The sequence below is a fragment of the Oryzias latipes genome, chromosome 2, assembly GCF_053564925.1.
Source record: "Oryzias latipes strain Hd-rR chromosome 2, Olatipes_Hd-rR_3.1".
NCBI lineage: Eukaryota > Metazoa > Chordata > Actinopteri > Beloniformes > Adrianichthyidae > Oryzias > Oryzias latipes.
This window is the reverse complement of record NC_136238.1, coordinates 13,104,603-13,119,584: the sequence shown is the minus strand read 5'-3', so window position 1 is coordinate 13,119,584 and position 14,982 is coordinate 13,104,603. Positions and strand designations below refer to the sequence as shown.

The 14,982-nt window shown below is 40.3% G+C and overlaps 1 protein-coding gene across 4 annotated transcripts in view; it reads left to right on the top strand.

Annotated features, from left to right (window-relative positions):
* LOC101163306 (beta-1,3-galactosyltransferase 1) overlaps positions 1-14,982 on the top strand; it is a 148,569-nt gene that overhangs the window by 77,643 nt on the left and 55,944 nt on the right. For all 4 annotated transcript variants that reach the window (XM_023965349.2, XM_023965358.2, XM_023965352.2 and 1 more), the window contains one exon: positions 4,304-4,353. The gene's annotated coding sequence lies outside the window, so the exon portion shown is untranslated. The remainder of the gene's footprint in view (positions 1-4,303; positions 4,354-14,982) is intronic.

The following is a 14,982-nucleotide window of genomic DNA, read 5'->3' as shown; positions in this document are numbered from 1 at the left end:
GGCCATTAAACTGGCATAATTTTCTCCCCCAGATTTAAGAATGAGCCAAAGGAAAATAAAAAACGGCTGTAGAGAAAATGGCTGTGATAAACCAAGTGTGAGATAGATTCTAAATTAAAGGGAAAAAGGTCATGGTGTTTTTCTTTCTCTATTGTGTTAATTCAAACGTTTTGACTGTTCACAAACAGCAATTTTTAAGAAAAGAAGGTGATGCAGAGATTCTGATCAATGGGAGATTTTTCTTTTAATGACCCAAAAACATTTTGCATTGGACTAACTTCAAGCCATCTGTTTATTTCCATGGTTGTCAGAATCTTGGCAGGATAAGATGTCACTAACCCCCGGCATTAAGGGGACCAAAAGAGTCAAAAACTTGTTGGGGCTCTTCCAGTAAGGCTGTTTTAAGTTTTAGGACTTTAGGCTTATACCTACATACAGTATGCATGTCCAAGAACCCGGTAAACTTGCATTTTTGAATGTGCTTTTAGCATGTGGTGTTCACACTGGACTGTTGCTACCCAATACAAGCACATGCACTCATAGTCGGGAGACTGTTGGTGTGAAATGTTGACGCGGTGCAAAAGTCGCAACTCTTGTTCCAGGTTCATTCTTTCCCAACGGCTGGTATCTACATGTTTTTAAAAGAATGCCATACCCATACGTCACTACCAAATCTGATTCTCTGATTCGTCAAGTGGTCTAACTTTTAAAGGGTGTCTAATGGCTGCATGTCTTGTACGTAGAGCCCGAAAGCAGATGCATGAACGCAAGTGTTTTGAACGCTGTAGCCCAAAACGTGCACTTGCACATGTTTACACAGACTTTTTATTAGAAGTGGTCACTTGATCATGTAGTTTTTAGCACAGGGTGAACATAGGATTAGATTAGGTTTTGTAAAGTTTGTAGAGTTATTGTGGAGCTCTCCAAGACAAATACGCCCGAGCGATACTCCAACATCTTCCATGTCTTCTATATTGTAACAACAAGTGAGTGTTTGAACGCACTTTCTTTTTACACTAGACTGTCGCTACCCATTGCTAGCACATGTACTCACACTTGGTGAGTACATGCTCACTGCCTTGACTTTTCAATCGGGAAATACAAACGTCTCTTTTTTTGCAAAGCTTAATCTCAGTCAAACTGCCAACTGGTAACCAGTTGCTAAACATCAGTTCCGTCCACATTAAACTCGTTGATAAAAATTGAACTTTGGTTTTGTGTATTTGATTAAATATTAAAAATACGTATATATGTTTTGCACTTTTTAAATTATTTTTATTGGACCTCAAATACTTTTTTTTTTACAACTTTGGTGTCTAAATAAAGGTTTTGTTCAAATTGACAATTACTGACTTTTTATTGGACATGTTTGTTCCGCCTGTTTGGCCTAACATTAGCAGAGCAAAAAGACAAAGAACTTCTTTTTTTAGTTTTTTTTTATTTATGCACATTTCCAAATAAGGAGGATTTAATGATGCAACCTACATAAACTGGCGCCAAGAGATGAGCTAGAAATCTTTAATTACCCACAAAAAAAAAAAAGTTCAACACCCCAAATATTCATTAACGAGTTTATAATAATTTCGTACATTTACTCTGCTCTTATGATGACTTTTCCAGTGAGTTCTGGCAGACAAACACAAAAATCAGAAAGTTTGAACCCATTTCCTCTAATGACTGTTGGCTGCACAAGCAATGGGTGAATTAGCTTTTCCCTTTATTATTTCTCATTGTTGAATAATTAAGACCTACTGCTATTTCTCAGCCACCCACTGTAATGATAGCAATAATTCATAATATGCTGATTAGCACTGTGACGAGGTGTTGTGTGTGTGTGTGTGTGTGTGTGTAATGCATTCCAAAAGCAGAGCTTTTTTCCTGCCGTCAAAGACATCATGTAAATGGAGAGCAGAGGCTCCGTTCTTCTGTGAGGTAAATGCACCAGAGAGACGGCTGAATTAGCTTCTAAAGTGAAGCTGAACGCCAGAAGGACAGTTTGTGATGCACTAATGAGTGTTTGTCTGTGTGCATCTCTTTAATAAGCCATGCTGGCTCTCTGACAGCCTTTTGGCGGCACGAGCAGCTTGTCACTGGAGGTGCGTTCTCGCTTTGCAGCCCAGGATCCAAGCCCCTATCGCCGCGTGCCGGTCGAGTCCGCTGGGTGGAAGCCTCTGCTGTTTCCCAGCGTGTGTTGACGCTGTGCTCTTGTTTTGATTTTTTCATGTTGCGTGGCGGTGGCTCTCCCACCATGTTCGCTGGAGCATGTCAGTCTGTCCTCGCACCATTTTGATCAGAATCAGAGCATCTCTGCCTCCCTCTGGGGAGCTGCTTCCTTGGAACTGCTTGGTGAAAAACATCTGCTGTTACTTTGAGATTTGATTTAACCTTTTAGTCTAACAAAACAAGACATGTGGAGCTCAGGAGCGGCATTTTGTACTGGATCCTGTTGACAGAATGATGAATCTGTAAAGCAGCGATGATATTTTTTAGTAGCAAACCTCATATTTTTTACATGAGCTCCGAAATGGACTCACTTCATAGAGATACAGGATTTGATGGTTGTAGTTTAGGTTGTAATACACTTTTGAATTGGTTCCAAATAGAAGTAATATTTATCATCACAACAATCCTCTGAGGTCAAAAGGGGTCATGGCACATGGTCACCCTTACTCTATCACTTCTCCTAGTTTTCTTCTTTATCTTCCGAAAAGGTTCACTTGCATCTTGTTTTCTATGGAAATGCTGTAGGCCACAGGTGCTGAACAACACTAAGGGGTAGTAAGGGTGAAGTAGGGACATCGTACATATTTTTGTATTTTGAACACCCTTGAATCCTGGCACTGCTAAATGAATCCATTAGGGCTGTTCAAGTTACAAGACCAACAGAGTGTAGTTTGTGTGGGCATCCTACGGGCGTAAAGTAAAGTGTACTTTATTAATGACGAGTGTGGTGTAAGGGCACAGTACACTTACCACATGCATGACAGTACTGGGTTTCATTTTCATGACGCCCCTTCTGCTATATTCACACTGGGCTCGGAAACAGGCTTTCAAGCGACCACTTCCAACGAAAAGTGCGTAAATGTGCATTTCGGGCGTCCACCTTTAAAACTCTTACGTTCGTGCAATGCTATGAAAGGTTTTTTTTATCCATTTTTGGGCTCCACGTGCAAAACACACAACCATTGAATGTGCATTAACAGTTAAACCAGTTGAACTTTGACATCATTTTCAAAACACGGAAGTTGTTTGAAAATTGATCACGGAGAAAAAAATTAGTGTGACCCAGCCGGACTTACACAACACCAAACATTTCCTAAATCGTAATAGAGCTGGGAAAGAAAAACCCTACAGCAAGAATAACAAGATTTGATCCACTTTAACATTTTGCACCATGCCTCTTCCAGCACATTCTGAAAGTGCAATCAAGAACATGCTTTCTGTAGTTTTTGAATGCCCATCACTCAGTATCAAGATTGCTGTACGAAGCTCAAGGGAATCACAAAACACACCTGCTCTTCCCCTAATATGATCCTCAATAGGTTCAGACAACTTAAAACCCAAGTAATCCTACAGGTCCACCCTCGTACGGGTGCATGTTCGAATGCATTCCATGTGCACAGAGTTCCTACTATGATATTTCCCATCAACAAACTATTTAAACAGCTTTAAATTAGTTTGGTCTCAGTTTATTGTTTATTAAATGTAAATATCTCAACAAACTCTTTGATCTCTGTCTTATTCAGTGGATTCTTGAATTTCCAAATGCATAATTTACTGAGTCTGCCCTCCATGAGAAAAAAATAAATAAATACTGGTACCAGTCGTGAAACTGATCACACTTTGACGCAGCGTCTTCCTCAGACACGTATTAATCAACTCAAAAGCCCAATTTGATACCAGAAAACTCCATTTGACCTTTTGCGAGCCATAAGTGAGTCTTGAAAGATAAGATCCCCTGAAAGCACGGCATCAATAGATCTGTCTGCCTTCTCTGGCTGTTTGTTGGGGATGGGGGTGGCAGCTGCAGCATACTGATGAGCCCATCGGCTGATTACACTTAAAACTGGCGTCAAGATGAGTTCGCGCTCAGCTGAGCCTCTACACATGGAGGACGTAATGCTCTTTTTAGAGAACTGTAACTCTGTCGGGGGGTTTTCCTGACAGAATGGGTTCAAACTTATAGACGGGGCTAATATTTGTTTACTCCTGGTAAACTGAAGCTTAAACATGCAAGCTTTTGAAGAAAAGTTAGTCAGAATCTGTTGATCTTCTGACCCGTCTCCTCTCTGCTTTCTTCCAGGGATTCCATGAAAAGACCATAATGCGCTGGACGAGAGCCAGCCGTGTCAGGTACGCCATGCTACACTGACCCCAGCCTCCCATCCGTTTGTCAAATCGTTGTGCAGTCAGGGGTGTAGCCTATTTCGGGTTTTTAAAAGGCTCTTCATAATTGGCTGACACGGCGGACGCAGGTTTGACAGAGCGTCATGCTGGAAGGCAGCCAAAGCCGACCAAAGAGAAAGCGCCAGAAGCCTTAAATAAAACCCACTGTTGCATGTGAGGCTGCACGTGTTCAGATCTCCGGTGTTCTCTTTGTCATCAAAGAGAATAACTGGATAAATAATTGAAGAGTGATGCATCCTGCTGTCTTATATCAAATCCTTTCTTAAGTCTTTGTTGTCTCCACACTCTGAGGAGCCACTCAGTTTCATCCTGCAGTTGCTCCCGAGGTCTCTGCTTGGATGATTGATGTTGGGAGGTTTCCTCCTTGTTCAAAAACTAACATCACGGGTATAATTGTTATTCAGAAAGAGTTCCATGTTTTCCACTGTGCTATGAAATTCACAAGCAGATCTGTCTTTCAAGATCATCAGAAGGTCCTAAAGACACCACTCTGTTTATCAGTCAGAACATCATTCATCCTCATCATTGGTTTGTCTTTAGAAATGCTTAGAGATACCAATGCGGCAAAATCTTATAACAATTCGTTGTTATGCTACAGTAGTTCTGTTGTTTGTTTAGACGTCTACAACGCAAAAGCAAATATGAAACTTGGTCATAACTGGTGAAGTTTTTAGTTACTTTATTTGTTTTTTGTCTGAGAAGGGTAAAGATGGGATTGTTTGAGTCTCACAGAGCCAACAACATAGTCATTTTTAGCTTCCTCAGATTTTTCTTACCTTTCCTTATTTTTGCATGAATGCTTCTGTGTGGAACCAAAAAGAAAGGAAAAAAAACGTTTAAACAACTTCACAGACAAGAGAATGGATGCGTCTGTGCCCGAACATGTCCCCGAATCACCATATGCCACAACTTCAACATTCTTTGGGTTGGCTGGGGAGCAGAGGTAGAGCAGTTGACCTCTGAAAAATTGCAGGATCGGTTCTTGCCTTGCTTGCACATGTGTCAAAGTTTCCTTATATTTCTTCTACTGGTTCTAGGTTTGTTCCTTGCAAGGTAGCAGAACCATCATTTAGTGTGTAAATGTGTGTTTGTGCATTGGTTACTGGGATCTATGACTGTATGCACCATTTGGTGTTTACTCAAATCTATGATTGTGTCCAAATCTCTCCATAATGGCTATTGACAACAAAGGTAGTGGTAGTTTGATCAGTAATAATTTACACCTGTTCATTGTATATTTGTCAGACAAATCCAACATGTTTGATCAACTGTAATGGACATGGAACGCGATTCACCAAAGGTGGTGTGAAAATAACTTTACCCATAGAATAAAAATGGCCTAACCATAACCCAACCCAAGCACCTGTGTTAGGCCAACAAGGTAAAAGAGTTGGGGGTTCGCAAGTTGATTGATGATTACAAGCTGTCCCTAGGTGTGTGTGTGATTGTGTGGCCCTGTGACAGACCCGTGACTTGTCCCGGGTGTACCAAACAGTACCTGGGATAGACTCCAGGAACCCCAGGATTTAGTGAGTTAAAAAAAATGGATGAATGGATTGGAAATGTGGAAAAATATCTTGTAGGTAAACCTGATTATTAAAATGTAGGACAGTTGGAGAACTGGCAGGACTCGCTGGTTTTCTACTTTGTGGATTTTTCTCTGTTCTGGTCAGAGCTCTTTCCGAGCAAGCGCGCTCCCAAGCATGCAGCTGTTGAATTAAAGTGGAACCCAATAAACGCATTATTGTTGTTTTTAAAAAGAGAAAAATCTTCTTAATATTCCCAGTGAGTATGCTGTTGTTATTTACAGTATACCAGGAAAGTTATTCAATACCCAAAGGTCTATGGTCAAGGTCATTGTAGATGATCACTTGAGAAACCTTCATGCTGAGTGGTGTATGGTCTATCACATCATGAAAACCTTTGGTACCCTTTTCTCATCTGTGAGGAAGGAGACAGTAGCAACAGCCAAACATGGGATTGGGTCAAACTCTGCCTAATTAAGATGTAAAGAGCAGCTTTGTGTAGAGCCTCTGCTTGCCATGATCATGCCTTCTTTTTCAAAACCCCTAGAGACACAAACAGCTGACATATGTCAGATGCTTCATGTCAGATCAATTTCAAATCCCCTATATGCAGAGCAAGGAAAGAAAAGGTCACCTCTCACCCTGACTGAATGAAGGCTAGAAAAAAAACAGTGTTTTTAGCCATTAGCAGGCGCTGATGACTGCTGCCTACTCCCACTCACCTAATCACCACTCAGTGCAGCAAATTAATACATGAATCTCTATGCTAATTTGCATACAATTTGCATTTTCAATCCATCAAGGGTGTTTTAATGTGGGATTTTTAATTGTTGCCAGACACAATGATCTTTACCCTAACTGTTTTCTTCTATTCAAAGCTCAAATCAGAAAAAAAAATGTAAGCCCTTCAGTAAAGAACGCTTGAAGATGGAATGGCATCCAGCAGAAGTAGCCTAATTAAAGCACAGAGGATTTTCCAGCTGGCGTGAAAACCCAACTGGTTACAATGGAGGACTTGGGGGGTTCAAAGTTGTGTCAAATGCCAGAGAGAACAAGGGGTTTCTGCTGCATGCAAACTCAGGGGCGGTGCTAAAAATCCCTACGTATGGATAACTTCAGCAAAGAAGGGACAGATAGTTTAGATGAAACTGGATTGACGGTTTGCCTCCAAACAGGTTTTTTTTATAGCTTAATTACCGTGTTTTTCAGATTAAAAGTCATGTTATTTTGTATAGTTTGGCTAGGGGTGTGACTTATACTCAGGGGAGACTTATACATGATTTTAAAGATAAATATATGCTCATATTTTTAGCATTTTCCCACTAACTATCAGTTGCCCTTTAGCGGTTGTTTCCCACTCATAACCTAAACTTTTTTCTAAAAGTGTGACTTAATAATGATTTTTTTATTCTTTTGTTGTGCTTTATTTTTTGGGGTTTTTTTTGGCTGCTGCAACTTGTACTCAGGAGCAACGCATAGTCCAAGAAATACAGTATATTATGCGGAAACGGTAAATGGCAAATACTTGTATAGCGCTTTTTTACTTTCCTTGAAAGCTAAAGCGCTTTACAGTCACAGTCCCATTCACACACACATTCACACACTGATGGTAGCCCCGCTGCCGAACACTGGCACCGACGTATAACCACCAGAGGCAAGGTGGGGCTCAGTGTCTTGCCCAAGGACACTTCGGCACATAGGCGGGCAAGGTGGCAATCGAACCTGCAATCTAGCTGTTACAAGCCTGGTCTATAAAATTCACTTATTCTTCAGCCCTCTCTAGTGTCCTTGCTAGGTGTTTTTAGCCAATCCGAAAGAAGAATCACCCAATCAACAGTTGGTAGGCTAGCATTTTTCTACAAAACAAATTGGACAGTCGATTTTGAGGACCAGGGTTGGGCAGTCCTTGTCTTGCCAATTCTGTTCGAGGATCATCAACAACCACAATAGAAGGATTTGTCATTACCTCATCAAGGTCCAACTGCTTGGCTGCCACCTCCCCACCAAGATAATTGAACAAATCCGACGAGCCACGACGCAGTTTGCATTGTTTCATCATAATTCTTCAAAGACGCATCTGGACACACTTTGTTATGTCTCAATGCCAATTTTTCCAGCCTTTTCTACGTGAATACATTACAACCAGCGGCTCGTTCATCTTTCCGGGCTGAATACAACGAATGCCGTCATCCCCCAAGTGTTTGAGCGCTTACTGCAGTTTGTCATACATGGATTTGTGAGCCAACCGCAGTGAGAGATCGGCCAATGGCAATGAGTTATTTCACAACCCAGCAAGATACTAGGAAGCACAATGCTTTATGCAGCTCTAAAAATCGCTCCCAGATTCATTTCTTGGCACATTGGAAGTCATTACTCGATTTCTGCTGATCAATCAAGACTGAATCATGGCGGGTCATTAGGAATGTAAACCCTGAATGCTGGCCTCGAGGGGAAAAATCCATTGTGGAGCAGCGGGAGGTGAAAGGCTGAGTGGAAAAGTGGAAGGTCTGTGTGGGTTCCTCGCTCCAGCTGCGTAAACTCTGCATAATGAATTGATTGTCAACACAAATAGCAATTTATTCGCAAAGAGAGAAGGGTTGTGGGTGTTTTCCCAATGAGGTGTCCATTATTTGAAGCTGCGGGAAACGGGCCGTGTGATTCTGAAGCAATGATAAATCTAATGGGCCCTTATTGCATTGGTTTGTCCACTGACAGCCGGGGTTTGAAAGGATTCCATTTCCTGGTGCTTATGGTGCAAGGGTCTTCAGATCAGCAAAGTCACTGTTTTTTTTGTTTTAGACATCAGATCAGCAAAGAGAAAGATTGTAATGGTCAGATTACATCAAAGTGTGAAGGGCATCCAGTTGATACCCCTTCAATCAGAACACCTGATTCTTGGAAAGGGTGAGTGCAGCTTATAAGCGTTTGGCTTGGATTCTACAAAGATTTTCGTACTTTTTTTTTTTTTTAACTACTTATACGATTAGTTTATTATCTGGACTGAGCTACAGTTTGAGGGATGACATTTTGTTTCAAAATTTTTAAACCACTGGCTTTTCAAGTTTATGTTTATCTCTAAACATGCATCCCCAAGGGAGTTTATTCATATAAACTCTTTTCGCATTTCAGACTTGTTTTGAATTTTAAAACTTGCTTTAAACATCTGATGATCTCATGATTAATATCATGAGTTCTTCTCTTCACCCAGTTCATGAGGTAAAATAGAGAAATATGTTTGCATATCCATTTATATAAAATGAAAATTCTTCCATGTTTTTTCCATTCAAGTTGATGCTAAACTAAGTGAAGTCCTGAATTGAATGGTGCATTTCACATTAGTGACTCACAACTAGGAGGGAAAATGGATTAATTTTTACTTCATATGTATTTATTTTTGTCCCGTAAGGAACTGCATGTTTCTTCTTTAAATAAAAAACCAATGGTGAGTGTATTTGTTAATAATAATCAAGTCGTCTTCATAAGAAGTTGAAATTATGATTCCATTTATTTCTTAAATTGTTTTGTTTTGTTTTATCTCATACAATATTGATTTTGTATTGATTCTACTAAATCTTTTAATATAGTTGGTGTCTTAAACAAGTCGTTTTCAAACACTGCATTAGAAAGGCTTAAATTTAAAAGCTGAAAAAGCTAAACAAAAGATAAAATAGATTTTATATGAATCATTTTCTGGGTGTCAACCTCTGATCCATCTCCACTTGAGGAGAAAGCTCTCATTTCCTTTCTTGTTGGAATATTTTTAACTCCATTTCAAGTGACTGGTGGGAGAGGCTTTTATTTTGAAACCATGGGAGGAAATCTCTTTTAACGCAGTTTTTATTTCTCTTTCTGGCTAATCTGAAGTGTTTCTTCCGTGCAGTCAATCACCAACAGGATCAGTCAGCAGCATCAACTTTCACTTTCTAAAACACACAAAACAAGATGCTTGTTTTTATTATCTTTATCTGATTGAAGTATTGATCTGTCATCTTTCCCACAACATTGTTCATTCTTTTTTATTTTAATTGTTCTGTCAAGCAGCTGAGCAAACTGATAAGAGTTAAGGGCATCTTGCGTTGGACAGATTTTACTGTTTTTACATAGGAGGTTGTAAGAGTAATGAATCTCCTAACATCTGATGTGTTTATTTGTATAAAGGACTATGTATTTGAGGCTAAACTTTATTTTTTTTTTTAAATATTTGCTTACATTTCTTGTTGGACCAGATGGAAAGAAAGGAGTGAGAGAGTAGAAAAAAATCGTCTCTTTCTAATGTACGTCCTTCATTTAACAACATTAAAAAAATGTAACCTTATTTACTACAAGAAACATTTGTATATTTCTGTTTCCATGTCCATGTTTAGGTTTTTTATTCAATTTTAACTAGTTGATAGTTGATGAAAGTCATAGACAAAAGGTGAAGACAAATGAACTCAAAATGCCACAAAATCAATAAAATGGTTTTTTTTACAAGTTAAAACGTGAACCTTTTTTTTCCTTTTCTAAATTAAAACCAAAAAAGTTCTAAAATCCACTTTGAGTCCACAAAATGTGACAAAAATCATATTTCGCGGAACACACAAAAACGTCTGGACAACACAACGTGTCTTTTTACAGCATAAGGGTGGATTGCGATTTTACTTTAATTTCGAGCTGCACTAAGTATGAGTGGCGCTGTTGACAAACAAAGTGATTTGAAAATTTTGGGTCAATACTAGCAGGCGAAGTTCACTTCCTGTTTAGGAATTGCAAACAAATTAAAGGTAAAATTCCAATGAAAAAATGAGATTATAAATAAACGACGTAGGGGTTAATTTTTACTCAAAGAACGCAGCTATTTTCGGGCAGGAAAATAGCAAAAGACACACCAAAAAAGATGCTGTAAACAAAAACTTTGAAGCCTGAAGGAAAGACCCGCCTGGTTTTGACTGTTAGTTCATGTGAAGTCAGAATCTAGCCACCAGTGGTTGATATGAAGGTGAAATCACATGGAAATGAAAGCGTGCAAAGCCCCCCATCGTCCTCCATCGCCCCTCCTGTACGGCAAATCTGCTTTGCCCACTCGTGCTCCGACTACTTACCACCTGCTTCTTTCCTGCACTTTCCATTTCCTGAAGGTGTTTTTTTTTCTTTTTTTCGTCACACAAACAGCGCGCCCACCTCTTTGAATGTTTGATGTCTGAAATGAGCCAGCATGCTCCTCGCCCCAATCCCCCCTCGCCTTTTTGTGTGTTTAATGAGCGATTGCATACTCTTAACCATGCGTGACTTTGATAAAGCTAAACTCTGAGGGGATGAATGGGCCCTCCCTTCGCACGCCAACAACACACTTCTTAGGCAGCTTTCACGCGCTGCACAGCTTCTGCTTCATTGTGGGAGCGTGGACATCCAGGCAGCGGCGTTCTGATGTGGCAGAAAATTAGAACTGGGTTCAAAAGGCAGAAATCTGGATGGTCATACATCATGTCAAGCTTTGTCAGTGAATTTCATTTTCTTCCTTTTTAAGGCAATAAAAGGAAGAGCACTTTCCACTCAAACTTGTTTGCATTTCCATATCAGAAGATTTCTGTTTTGTCGCATAATTGATAAATAACCTTGTATTTTTAAGGTTGCATGCAATTTTTCTAAATGAAAATGCTCCTGTGCACATGGCAGCTTGGTACCTAGGTCTAGAAGCTCAAAACTGGGTGCCGAGCATACTAAGTACTCAGTGTAGATGACGTATGATGGAAAAATAATTCTGCAACTAATTTGACTTTAAAAGGGCAATGCTCCCTCACTGCAGGAGCACCTTTTCCTCAGGCAGCCTAAAATTCAATTTAAACTGAGAGAAAAAGTAGCAAAATCCTGCTTGGAATCTCCATTTGAGGTTTAAATCCGTTCAAATGAGGGCTCCAACGTGCTGGATGAAATGATAACAGACATATGAACTAAAAGTTAAATTATTGAAACAGCTCATTCCAGTATCTTGTGGGTTGAAATTTAAACTATTTGGCCCTATAAGCCAAGAGAAGGTTGGTGAAGTCTCTGTTTAAGGACAAAACATTTTAGAAGAAAATCAATCACCTGGATAACCAAAATGTACTCAGAGCAGGTGAATTTGTATCCATTTATTCTTTTTAATCAATTGACAATAATTGAAAAGTCACAGCCTTCAGCTAATGTCCAGTCCAAACTCAAGGGCTCCTCCCACAGGGGTTTGGGTCACAGTCATTAGAAAGGTTTGACCTCCAAACTCTTGCCGTAGACCTGCTTCAGGGCGAAGCACCAGTGACTCCCTATCTAGAGTTCTCAAAAATATGGGTTCCAACGTGGCTCTTTAAAAGTGCCCCCCCCCCCCCCCCCCGCGGCACAAATAATTCTCAATGTTCTCAATTAGGTTTCTTCAAGTTAGACATTGTGAATAATTGCATAAAAAAAAAAAATTTGATTAGATTTGATTTTCCAAATAAAAATATAGTAGATGTAACAAATAAACATAAAATAATTAAGTAGAAGAAAGCTTACTGTTTGCTAAAAAAAACTTAAAATTTAATGAAATAAATGAGAATAATTGCGCCAAATATACATAAACCCGGTTTGCATTGAATCTATGTGACTCCAATTCACTCTAGTTCCAAGTGAAAACTGTTTCTATTTGGAGTACCGTACATCGGTCCCTCGCCAACGCTTTACCATTTATGATCTGACTGTTTCGTGGATTTTTTAAGTTACTAATTTGCATGGTTTTTTTCTTGTTGTTGTTTTACAGTGGATGATGTTTTGCATTCCGATTGGCTGTAGACTTGTCAACCAATCTCCTCTGTACCGTGTCTCCTGTACAGAATGCATTTAGTTTGCCAAATCCACACAAATTCTTGATTGCTAACAGATCTTTTTTTTCTTTTTTTTATATTACAAAAAGTTTCAATTTTGAGAGCTTTAACAAGAAAAAAAAGTGTGAAATTGTTTTTGTCTGTCTAAGAAAAGTATTTGAAGTGTGAAGGGAAAACCAATTGTGGATTTCGTTTATTACAGGTTAGTGTAAGATCGTAACTGTCGCCATAAAAGAGGGACCATTGTATTTTAGTTTCTTTAATCTAACCGGAAAACTATAAACACGCTGTTTTGTGCACAGATTATTGTCTTTATATGAGAACTGGACTGAGTGACTCCTCCCCTCTGGCAGTCCAAATAGAAAGTACCCACTTGTAAGCCGAAAGGTGACCAACTTAGTTGTTAAATTTGTCAGAATAACCATTCTTGGTCTGCTACCTTTTTTTAATCATATTTTTCTTTATTGCAAGTTATTCAAGTTCTAAACAGACCAATCAGATGCCTCAATGTTTAAATGTGGTCTCACGTTAAGCGTTCAAATCATTTGATTGACAGATGCTCTGGTACCCTCCTTCAAGTGGTAGGGGTGTGGACTTCCAACAAGCTCATTCCGGATTGGCAAGAATGGTTGCCATAGAAACGTTGATTCAGACCAGTTGCTGTTTACTGACGTCGTCTTGCTCCAACGTAGCAGTGTCCGTTTTGCAAAAAAAATGGAGACTAAATGTACTTCATTCAATTCCCGATGGGTGACGCCCCACTCACTTGGTCCATTTCCCATAAAGTCAATGGGAATGGTGCAGCTTTTCACAAAAAATAGACCCAAAAAAAAAAAGTTATGTGCACGCACATTATGATAGAATTTGTAAAAAATCCTACAAATGAATAATTTTGCTTTTCTTTTTGCAAGGTTGTATAAGCCGAGGAGCTGCAGCTGTTTGTTCTGGGGTTTTTATTTGCATGGTGGTGTAAAGGCAAAGGCCATGACATCGGGATCACCTTTGATTAAAGTTTGAATGAAAATCAGGATGTTTTTATACAAGGTTGCCACAATGTAAGGGAGAGGACCTGCTTGTTGCATGAATATTTGAAGTGTAATACCGTGACTTGCTCATGACCTACCATGACCGGCACATCTGAGGATACTTTCTTCTGCTATACCCTGTTATTACGTCCTATTCCGTTCATTTGTAGTTTAGGATGTTCAGTATCTGATCCACGTGACTCCTCACGTGGCAGAAACATTATTTTTTGAGCATTTGTGTGTTAGAAAGACACAGTGAAGGACTTCAAGGACTTGCAAGTCCTCCCCAACCCTGGAGGAAACATGTTGACTCCTTCTCCCACTCCCACCCGCCCACCTACCTCCTGTCTCCAATTACGACGGGAAGCAGTGAAGCACTCTGACCTTGCAGAGAACTGCAGATTGCACCTGACTGCCTTGCTCAGAGCTACAGGGGATGGGAGGGGGGGGGGGGGGTCAACACTCGCTCACCCACCTAGTCATGCACTCGCAAAGAGTACACTTGCAGTGGGACGATGTATCTGGGTCCCCAGCATCCTCTGGGGGCCTCCTGATCATCACAAGGTCCAGCAGTCAACATGACCCTGAGACAGCTCTGCTGATCCCCCCCCTCCCCTGCACACATCACACCTTCAGCATGATAAGTGTGTGCCCCTGCGTGACCCCCCTTTAAGCCCGCTCTCAGGCAAAACCAATTTACACTCTCGGCCTGCTCTGTATTTAATCCGTGACCCCAGCCCTCCACCAAAAGGTGTTATGAATGAGATTACATGGAAAACTGCTTGACTCACACAGACCCCCACCCCCCATTATTACTCACAATGGAGGCACAGAGAGACGTTTGCTCAACTCAACCTGCAAAGTGACTACATGCACTTCTGTAAGGAGAGGGGTTCTGTCAAAAAAAAACAAAAAAAAGCAGCATAGCAGAGGGCGGGGGCTCCTGCTGTAGAGGGAAACCAAAGTGGGAATGACAGGAGGGACTTGGAGAGGAACATTAGTTGGCCTCTGGAGATGCAGAGTTAAGCTACGTACACATCTGGCATTTAATCCGCGGTCTTTGATGTCCGTATAGCCCATGGTATTCACACTGGACAAGTAGGGAGGGGCTTCTTCTCCTTTTTCTATGCTCATGTCCGCCACAGACAGTTAGAAGAGGCTAGGTGCAAAACACCAAAGTGATCCCGCAATTTGGGCATGAAACACTTC